At 36.3% G+C, this 10,281-nt stretch overlaps 1 protein-coding gene and 1 pseudogene across 1 annotated transcript in view; one reads left to right on the top strand and one right to left on the bottom strand.

The window, feature by feature from the left end:
* The window catches only part of FAM172A (family with sequence similarity 172, member A), a 623,240-nt gene that overhangs the window by 56,639 nt on the left and 556,320 nt on the right, over positions 1-10,281 (top strand). The window lies entirely within an intron of this gene.
* The window catches only part of LOC102840480, a 5,340-nt pseudogene continuing 2,500 nt past the window's right edge, over positions 7,442-10,281 (bottom strand).

Raw genomic sequence — 10,281 nt, 5'->3', positions numbered from 1 at the left:
AAATATGAGGCTTTCTACTCCCGTAAGGATTTACACCCTCGGAAACCCTGTACAGGGTCGCTATGGGTCGGCTCCGACTCGAAGGCACTTAACAACAACAACAACAACAACAGAAAATAGAACAAGAACTGTTTTCATAATTATATCAAATTTATGATATCAGGTTCTTTAGAATTAATGCTATACTTGTACTATAAACCACAAGAGCTTTGTAATTTTATAGTACGTAGGATACACATGGGACTGCTAACCACCAAGTTAGCAGTTCAAACCCATTAGCCACAGCTTAGATAGCCTATACAGGGTCGGTATTAGTCAGAACTAATTTACAGCACTTAACAATACCAACACAATTTTCATTTTCTGTTGAAGAAAAATGATGCAATACACTTTTTCCTGGAAGTCTAAAAATTAATTTTTACTACATGAGCATGTTCACTTTTTATTTTATTTTTATGTTTTACTATGACGTATCTTGCTACTCACCTGTTAAAATCTGTTGCTAAGTACCATCGAGTCAGTTCCAACTCATAAAGACTTTGTATAGGGTTTCTAAGGAGCAACTGGTAGGTTTGAACTGCTGAACTTGTGGTTCACAGTCCAGTGCTGAGCCTGCAGTACCACACCAGGAGTCTTTTAAAAATCTGTATTCCCTTTTAAATTGCATTAAATTTATTTGCAATAAAGAATATGAATTTCTTGTGTTATAAATTGATATCATAAGAAAATATGATTATTGATAAATACAGGTAGAGTGTGTGACTGCACTTCATTCTTTTGTATTAGTCTTTTAAAGGTGAGATAATTGTAGGACTTTCTTGACTGCAGTCTTTATAAAAGGAGATTACTAGGTTTTTTTTTTGTAGTGCCAGTGGGCTGTATTTTGAACTGCTTACCTTCAGAGTCCTGGTGTGGCACTGTAGGTTAATGCACCAGACTGCAAAGCAGTTTGAACTGCGAGGTCGGTGCTTCAAGCTCACCAGCTGCTCCTCGGAAACCCTATACAGGGTTGCTGTGAGTCAGAATCAACTTGACGGCACTTTGCAACAACAACAACCATTAGATTAATAGTTGAGCATAAACCATTTGTGCCTCTGAAGGATCTTGTTAAAAATCAGTTATGCATATTTATGTGAGCCCATTCATGAGTATTTAGTTCTGTTCCAGTGATCTAAATGTTTATTGCTTTGCCAATACCACACTGTTTTGATTGCTGTACCTTGTAATATGTCTTGAAATAGGGTAGACTAATTCCTAAAACTTTATTCTTTTTGTAAAGGTTTTGCCTTTCCATATACATTTTAGAATAAGGTTGTCTATATAAAAAATCTTTCTGGAATTTTTATTGGAATTTAACATACCTGAATATGTATTTGTGAAAAATTGACAAATCTAGTTGGCTGATTCTTAAATCTGTGAACATAGCATATCTCCACATTTATTTGCATCTTTGATTTTGTTCATCAATATTTTCTAGTTTCCATCATCAGATACTTATATTTAGCTAGATTTGTTGTTTATAGGTGCCATCGAGTTGGTTCTGACTCATAGAGACCCTGTGAACAACAGAGCTAAACACTGCATAGTACTGTGCCACCCTCACAATTGCTATTATGCTTGCATCCATTGCTACAGACACTGTGCCAGTTTAACTCATTGGGGGTCTTCATCTTTTGCACTGACCCTCCATTTTATGAAACATGATGCCCTTCTCCAGGTACTGGTCCCTTCTGATAATATGTCCAAAAGTATGAGAGATGAAGTCTTCTCATCCTGACTTCTAAGGCGCATTCTGGCTGTACTTCTTCCAACTAAGATCTGTTCCTCTGTCAGCCCATGGTATTTTGAAGATTCTTCTTCAACACCATAAGTCAACTGGATCAATTCTTCTGTGATCTTCCGTATTCATTGTCTAACTTTCACATGCATATGAGGCTATTGAAAATACCATGGCTTAGGTCTGGCACACATCAGTTCTAAACTGATATCTTTGCTCTTCAATACTTTAAAGAACTTTTGTGCAGAAAATTTGCCTAATGCAATACGTTGATTTCTTAACTGCTGCTTCCATGAGTGTTGATAGTGGATTCAAGCAACATTGTCTTTTGACAAGTTCCATTTTCTCTCCATTTATATGGATGTTGTTTATTGGTCCAGTGGTGAGGATTTTTGTTTTCTTTACATTGAGGTACAACCCATATTGAAGGCTGTGGTCTTTGATCTTCATCAGTAAGTATTTTAAGTCCTCTTCACTTCCAGCAAGCAAGGTAGCATCATCTGTGTATCACAGGTTGTTAACGAGCCTTCCTCCAATCCTGATGCCATGTTATTCTTCATATAATCCAGCTTCTTGGATTAGTTGATCATCATACAGATAAAGTATGGTGAAAGAGTACAACCCTGTTGCATGCCTATCTTGATTTTAAACCATCAATTTTGCCTTGTTCTATTAAAATGACTACCTCTTGGTCTGTGTACAAGCTCCTTATGAATAAATACAATGAAGTGTTCTAGTATACCCATTCTTCAATATGTGATCATATCTTCTCATAATCCACATTCAAAAGCCTTTGTTAGATTTACACAGGCTTTTTTTTTTTTTTTTTAGCATTTGTTAATGGTGTTATGTTCTAAACTTGTATCTAGGTATTCATTGTTATCCTACAGTAATGCAGTAGATTTGTGTATGTTTATCTTGTCTTCTGATGTTGTTGCTGAGCTCACTTATTTGTTCATGGAGGGTTTTTTGATACATTCTTTAATATTTCTATTCTATGTGGACATTCCTGTCATCATATATTTTATTTTTCGCTTTCTGACATTATGTGTTTTATTTCCTTTTTTACCTCATTGCATTCAGTAGAACTTCCAGCACTTGGTTAAATAATAGTGGTATAATTGGGTATTTTTTGCCTCATTCCCAGTCTCAGGAAGAAGAAAGTATTTAGTCATTTACCATTAAGTATAATGTTGTTTTGTTGTTAGATATTATCAAATTGTTTGCAACTTATCTTAACCTATGGAACAGAGTATCGGGATTTCTTGGCTGTACACTTCATAGAAATAGATCACCATTTATTTTTCATGGGAGTGGCTGGGTAGAGTTAACATTCTAACTTTCCAATAACACCTGATAGCTTAACCTTTTATACATTGAAGACTCTAAGTATTAGCTGCCAAGTGTTTTTTTTTTTTTTTGTTGTTGTTGTTGTTTTTTGTTTTCTAGATGCTCTTTATCAAGTTCAGTAATTAAATATGTAACTCAATTTCATAAAAGAAAATATGGTAATTAATTTTATTCTGATTTTGAAGTTATTTTTTTTCTTTAATTGGGGGTGGTGGTGGTGCTTATTTGCCATAAACAATTGGAATTTGTGTAAAGTTACTAAACTTAAGTGTCCCAGAAACATTATGTAAAATCTTTAAACATGGAATAAAAATTTGCCAATGTTGATCATAAGTACAGCTCAGAAAAATGTTGCTTTATGTTCCTAGCTTGGTTTATGTTTACCTTATCCTATCTATGCCGAATTCTTAGAAAAAAATTTTTCTTTGCTCTCATAAATGGAGATGACTTACCTTTTCATCTACCCACTTTATAAACATATGTTGAGCTTAAAGAGATGCTGGACCAGATCCTATTACTTTCTTTTTTGAAAGTATATTAGTTTTCTGAGTCCCTGTAGATCAAATTTTCATAAATTATTTCTTTAAGTAACTAAATGGTATTTTATGATTTGAAAATCGTTGACATCAATCTGAAAAAAGGAACAATTTCTGGGTAGTATTAAGGCTTTTTATCAAGTGACTTGAATGAGTTTAGATACAAAGGACTCTTATTTAATGAAGTGACAATAAAATGCATTGATCAATAGATTACTAATATTATTATTACTCATTAGATAACTAAACAATCAATGGACCTCTAAATTGAGCCACTGAATTCAGACATTTGGTCTGCTCTTCCTAACCCTTGATAACACTCCAAGACTGTGCCACTATGTGTGAGAACCTAAGATAGGTCTCAAACTTGGATTCTCTCTGAAGGTATAATGAGCTACCACCCCAGCCATTTGGCATATCACTCATGTTCTTTAAAAAAAAGCCTTTCACTGGAATGGGATTATTTTACTTTAGCACTTTTTTATGTTATAAAGTTTAATTGCAAGTTTAAATGAACAGAAGTAATTTGTGCCCATATGGCATTAAAGTATGTTAACTTTAGGGGAGAGAAATAATATGAATAATGCTTAGAGATGATTTTCTGTGCCAGAAACAAAAGCATAGCACTCTTAAAATGTATTTTCACTGAACTGTACCTGTCTAAGAAAAGGATAATATGTTTTATGCATTATTTTCCCTTTTCTTGGATCTTTTTCAGTTCTAAAAGTAGAATAAGATTTGAAGCTTAGTAATGGTTTTACAACCATCACAGTAACTGGGCAAATAATCTATTGTGAATTTCCTACATGTCTATTGATGTCATTAAACACAAGCATATTGTATTTCAGAATCATTTAGTCATTATCACAGTTACTGACAGTTGGTGCATTAGTTCATGTTAAATGGAATATCTCTTTAAACTCTTCTTGGCATTTTCTAGATTAGATGAATTATGAATTTGATTATTAAAATTAACCTTTTATGTTCATCTGGTATGTTGTTTTGAGCCAATGTCCTTTTGTACTAAATTTTTATCATCTTTTTGTACTCTGGAAAGTTTTTATTCAGGTATTTAATGCAAAGTATATTTTGTCTGAAATGTAGTTTGCAATATATGTTGTTTTTACATACAAATATTTTACAAATATATCTTGCATGAGCCAGAGTAGGATGTATTCTAAGTTCATACATAATTTTCCTTTCTTTTTATCCTTCAAAATTGATTAGGATTTGGCAAACAATGGAAATGGAAATTAGGATACCTTTTACTTTTACCAATGAAGAGCAAATATTTTTAACTTCAGATGTATGTAGTAATTGATGTTGCTCCCTTGACACCAACCCCTGTGTTTCCTTCCCAATACTATCTAGGTTTTAAGAACATTTTGTTAAATTAATTAAAGGGAAAAGATTCTAAAAAATCATGCTTGGCTATTATGTCATAGGCAGATGGGGCTTCTCATTACACTCTCTGTTTTATTCCTCTTCATGAATTTGTCAGTTTTCTTTCCGAATTTTAAAAGAAAATTCTTAAAACTCTTTTTTCCTTTGGGAATGCACTCAAATACATCCACACATATCCATATCTGTCTCTGTGTGTATGTACACATACACTATTGGGAATTTCTTTTGGGACATTTGTGAACTGTTTGATCAGAATAGAGAGATTCTGATTACTTTTCAGTCTGATATAGAATTTAGACAGAATTCTCAAACTAAATGTATTCAGAATGAATACTTTGGGACACTATAAAAGTATTCAAAGTTGTGTGGAATGCCTTAATGAAAACTAATAGAATAAGTGATTGACTATAAAGTTCATTTTGAAATATTTTATAGTAGAGAATTGTATTTGACCTATTTATATATAGATGAACTAGTCTATTTTGTTGTTAAGTGCCACTGAGTCAGTTCTGATCCATAGCGACCCTGTACAGGGTTGAGGAGCTGTTCGTGAACTTGAACTGCCGACATTGTGGTTCAAACTGATCTTGCAGTCCAGCTCATTAAACCACTCTGCCACACATAGGCAAAGGTTAATTGATTCCATGGCGTTATCAGATATCAAATTAGGAAGTCATGTATTTCAAGGGCATTTTAGTTCCTATTTTATATGACTAACTTTTTCCAGGAGTAAGAGCAAATGTAATTTGAAGTAGGAAACACAGGTAGTTGATTTCCCAAAACTAAATAATTAAATAAGATTTTTCATTGCTAAGAAACATGTAAGCAATGTTATGTAAATAGATTGTATATGCATTTTAGCTCTGTTTAGGGTCCTGAAACATCTTATTGAATGCAGAATAACTAGGTGACATCATTCTAGGGTACTTTAATACCACATCTGTATCCATGTCCCATCTAACTCTCCAAAACCATAGCTGTCAAGTCGATTCCAACTTATATAGAACTGCTCCCTAGGGTTTCTAAGATTGTAAATCTTTACGGGAACAGGCTGCTTCATTTTTCTCATGTGGAGTGGCTGGTGGGTTTGAACCACCAACCTTGCAAGTTAGTAGTCCAGTGTGCAACCCATTGTGCCTCCAGGACTCCTTCCAGTTGTCATAGTTAATGTTAAAGTCAACTGAGGGAGGATTGGTATTAAATTTTTTATTTTTCTAAAATCATAGTTAGGGTGACCTAAATGTCTTTATCAGCCTGACAAGTTGCTTTGTGGTAGTTGGTTTTATGTTTTGTGCTAGTTGATTTGATGGAAATATTAAAGAAAAATAGAGCGCTGAAAACTGTAAGTAAAAGCACTTGGCATATCAACCTGGCACATAGAAACTAGAGGTGAAAGTGTGGTCAGAAATTAAGTAGTCTGTGAAGTGAATTCTACTTACTTATTTAAATTTTATTATCAATTTCCTAAGTGTATATACCTTTCAAGGAGCTCTGGTAGCATAGTGGTTACAAATCGGGCTGCAGTTCGAAACTACCAACTGTTCCGTGGGAGAAAGATGAGGCGTTCTGCTCCCATAAAGATTTACAGCCTCGGAAACTCTGTATAGGGTCGGAACCAAGTCCAGGGTACACCACCACCGCTGCATATACCTGTCTATCATTTCCTCTTCTTTATCCCCAGTTCTTAAATCAATGACTGGCACCTAGCTGGTGCTGATTATTTGCTGGTTGAGCGAACTACCTGGCAAAGAGTAATAACCAGGTTTCCCATTTAGTAATGACATAGTTGTTACTGTAATCAAGGTAGAAAAAATTAAGTAGAAGGTTAAGAATTATTTTTGTTTTGCTTTCAAGTAGGACATTCCAAGTGGGAATGGTTCCCGGACCACCATAGATACCAAAATTCGTGGATGCTTATGTTCCTTATATAAAATGGTGTTCTTTCATGTAGTCTACGCACATACTACCATGTACTTTACATAATTTCTAGATTACTTATAATACTTTATATAATGTAAATACTATGTAGTACCACTTTACCATCCCTCTTAGCTTTTTTTTTTTTTTTTCTGTTTCTAACATAAAAATTCCATTTATCTATTTATGACACAGTACACAAGAGACAAAGTATTTCACATCATAGATTTCACTTCCAGCTCCTTGGAATGTTCATTTCTTTGGCTGAAAGGAGAGGAAAACCAGGAAAGCCGGGCAATATTTAGGTCACTGAAATAAGAGGGGATGGGGGTGGGCAATGCTAATGGCATCTTTGGAGGGATGGGTCCAGGGGCTGTTAATCTCAAGCTGATTTTCTAGCTCTGTTAGCTACAAGCAGAGGGAGCAGCAGTTCTGGAGGCTCCTGCCGTGTCCGGCTTCAGTCGTCCCCGCCACACAGGTAAAGCACTGCTTTCTGGTAGTCGCCCATGGTGTCCTGCTGGATGTAGTAGTACAGAGATTTTCTGTACTTCTTCTTGAATTCAGACCTAATTTTCAACATGTCCATTTCACTGCGGGAGACCATGGTCCTAATGAGGACCTTATCATGAGTACTCTTGCCCTTCATGGAGTCATACAGGTGGTTGGCAAAGTACAGGGGCTTGTTCTGGATGCACTGGACCAGGTTCAGGAAAGAATTTCCTAAATCTCCTTTGACTTCCTTCTTGATGCTCTTCAACATGTCATAAGGACTATAGCTCTTGTACCTTTCAAATACTTTCTGAAGATGACACACACTCTGTTCAGTCATGATGCTAATCCACTTGGGAACATCAGTTCCTTTCCTCTTCACTCTGGCATCATAGAGATCCCAAGCATCATGGTCAAGCTCATAATCAATAACTGAACCATCTTCGGTTCTTCTACCCTTGGTGAGGGCAACCATCAGCTTGCGGAAGTCACCAGATGTGTCCAAAACAATGTCCTTCTCCAGGTCAGTCTTGTACATTTCTTTGTAGACTCTGTTAATTTCCTGCAGCTCCTGGTTGGTCCTCAAGCAGATGATCTCAATGAGGGAGTCCTCATCAGTTCCCAGCCCCTTCATGGAGGCTTTCAGCTCGGAAGCGTCATACTGAGCAGGTGTTTTCAATAGGCCCAAAATCACCGTCTCCAGGTGGCCAGACAAGGCTGACTTCAGAGCTGATGCAAGTTCCTTTTTGGTCCTTCTCTGGTAGGCGAAGGCAATATCCTGTCTCTGTTCATTGCTGTGGTTGGTCAAAATGTTGATGATGGTGACTTTATCCACACCTTTAGTCTTGATGGCGGATTCAATGTTCAAAGCATTCCACTCAGCATCAAAGTTGGTGTACGCTTTGACTGACCCATGTGCACTTGGGGGTGTGGAGTGATCACCCTCCAAGCTGAACTTGCATAGATTTCTTGAACCATAGACATCTTGAAAGAAGCTGGGCAGGATGCCGAGAGCTGCAAGTGTCCCCAGATGCTGACCCCTCTTAGCGTTTGAGGAATTGTTTTATATGCCCCAGTATGTTTGATCAGTGGTTTGTTGAATCTGTGGATGTGGTGGGCAGACTGTATCTTAGATATTGTAATTTTTTCTCAGAAAATAGCAACAAGTTTGTGTTTTCATAAATGGGTAACATTTTAAAGGCAGCAGTTGCTTGAATGAAAAATAGGAAAGCAACTTTTCTTTTATTGTATTAAGGTAACATGCAACATTAGAAGTCATAAATGATAGAAGAGCGTAAGTAGGTGCCAGAATACAGGCTGATCGTTGAGATATTGAAGAGGCAGTATAACAATTCTGACGTAATCGATTTATGAACTAGTGAGACTTACATAAGTCAATTGAGTGCACTGAACTGCCCCACAAATTTTAGAACCTCTTTGGCTCTAGAAACTCAACTGTAGCTGTCCTGTGTTGCCATGCAAACTTGAACTAAGTAAAGAATAAGTTTGAAAAGTCTCTACTTTGTTGTAATGATTTTGTAAGGACATTTGCCCATATTTACTGTTTGATTTTTAAAACCCAATGTATACCTTTGGAACAGGAACAATACTTTTTTCTAAGGACAGAAACCCATTCTATGCCTGGATTGTGGGGGTGTTTGTAGGTAGATGATATGGATGTAGATACCTGATGGGTTCCTGTAGAATATACATTGGACCACCAATTGCAAGGTCATCAGTTCAGACCCATCTGTTGTTCCTTGGAAACCCTATATGGGATTGCCAAGAGCTGGAACTGACTCAATAGCACTTAACAATAATACTAACATATAGGTATTTTTGTGTGTATCAAGACTGATAGTGATCCTGTAAAACAGAATAAACTGCCCATAGTTTTTCCTAGGCCGTAATCTGGTAGCAGATTGATAGGGCTGTTCTCTCATGTAGCCGTGCATGGTTGGAACTGCTGGCTTGTTGGTTAGCTGCCAAGCTCTTAACCATTGTGTCACCAGAGCTCTGGACATATGTTGTTGTTGTTAGGTACCAGTGAGTCGGTTCTGACTCAAAGCAACCCTATGCACAGCATTCCTGTGTCATCCTCATAATTACTGTAATTGTGTCAGTCCGTCTCACAGGGAGTCTTCCTATTTTTTTTTTTTTTTTGCTGACACTCCACTTTACCAAGCATGATGACTGGTCCCTCCTGATACTGTGTCTGAAGTATGAGACAGAGTCTCCTGGCCTCTAAGGAACATTCTGGTTGTATTTCTTCTTCTAAGACAGATTGGTTTGTTCTTCTGGCACTTCATTGCACTTTTAATATTCTCCTCTAACACCTTAACTCAGATGCATCAATTCTTGTATGGTCTTCCTTATTCACAGTCCAACTTTCACATGCATATGAGGTTATTGAAAATACATGGCTTTGGATCAAGTGCATCTTAGACCTCAAACGGACATCTTTGCTCTTGAACACTTCAAAGCAGTCTTTCGCAGCAGATTTTCTTAATACAATACATCATTTGCTTTCTTGACTGCTGCTTCCAAGAGTGTTGATGGTGGATCCAAACAAAATGAAATCTTTGACAACTTCACTCTTTTCTTTGCTTATCATGAGAAAAGTGGTCCAATGGTGAGGAGTTTTTATTTTCTTTACATTGAGGTGCAGCTGATACTGAAGGCTGTATGTAGTCTTGACATATAAATAATGTAATTAGATCAAAATTCTCACACCTTTCCCAATTAGTAATAGTTTCTGAATAATTTTAAAATTAATGTGGGCTGCAGTATTGGCAAAAAAAAAAAAAA

This window comes from Chrysochloris asiatica, unplaced genomic scaffold (genome assembly GCF_000296735.1).
Source record: "Chrysochloris asiatica unplaced genomic scaffold, ChrAsi1.0 scaffold00111, whole genome shotgun sequence".
Classification (NCBI taxonomy): Eukaryota; Metazoa; Chordata; class Mammalia; order Afrosoricida; family Chrysochloridae; genus Chrysochloris; species Chrysochloris asiatica.
Note: the sequence above shows the minus strand (reverse complement) of the source record. Positions and strands in the feature narration are given on the sequence as shown.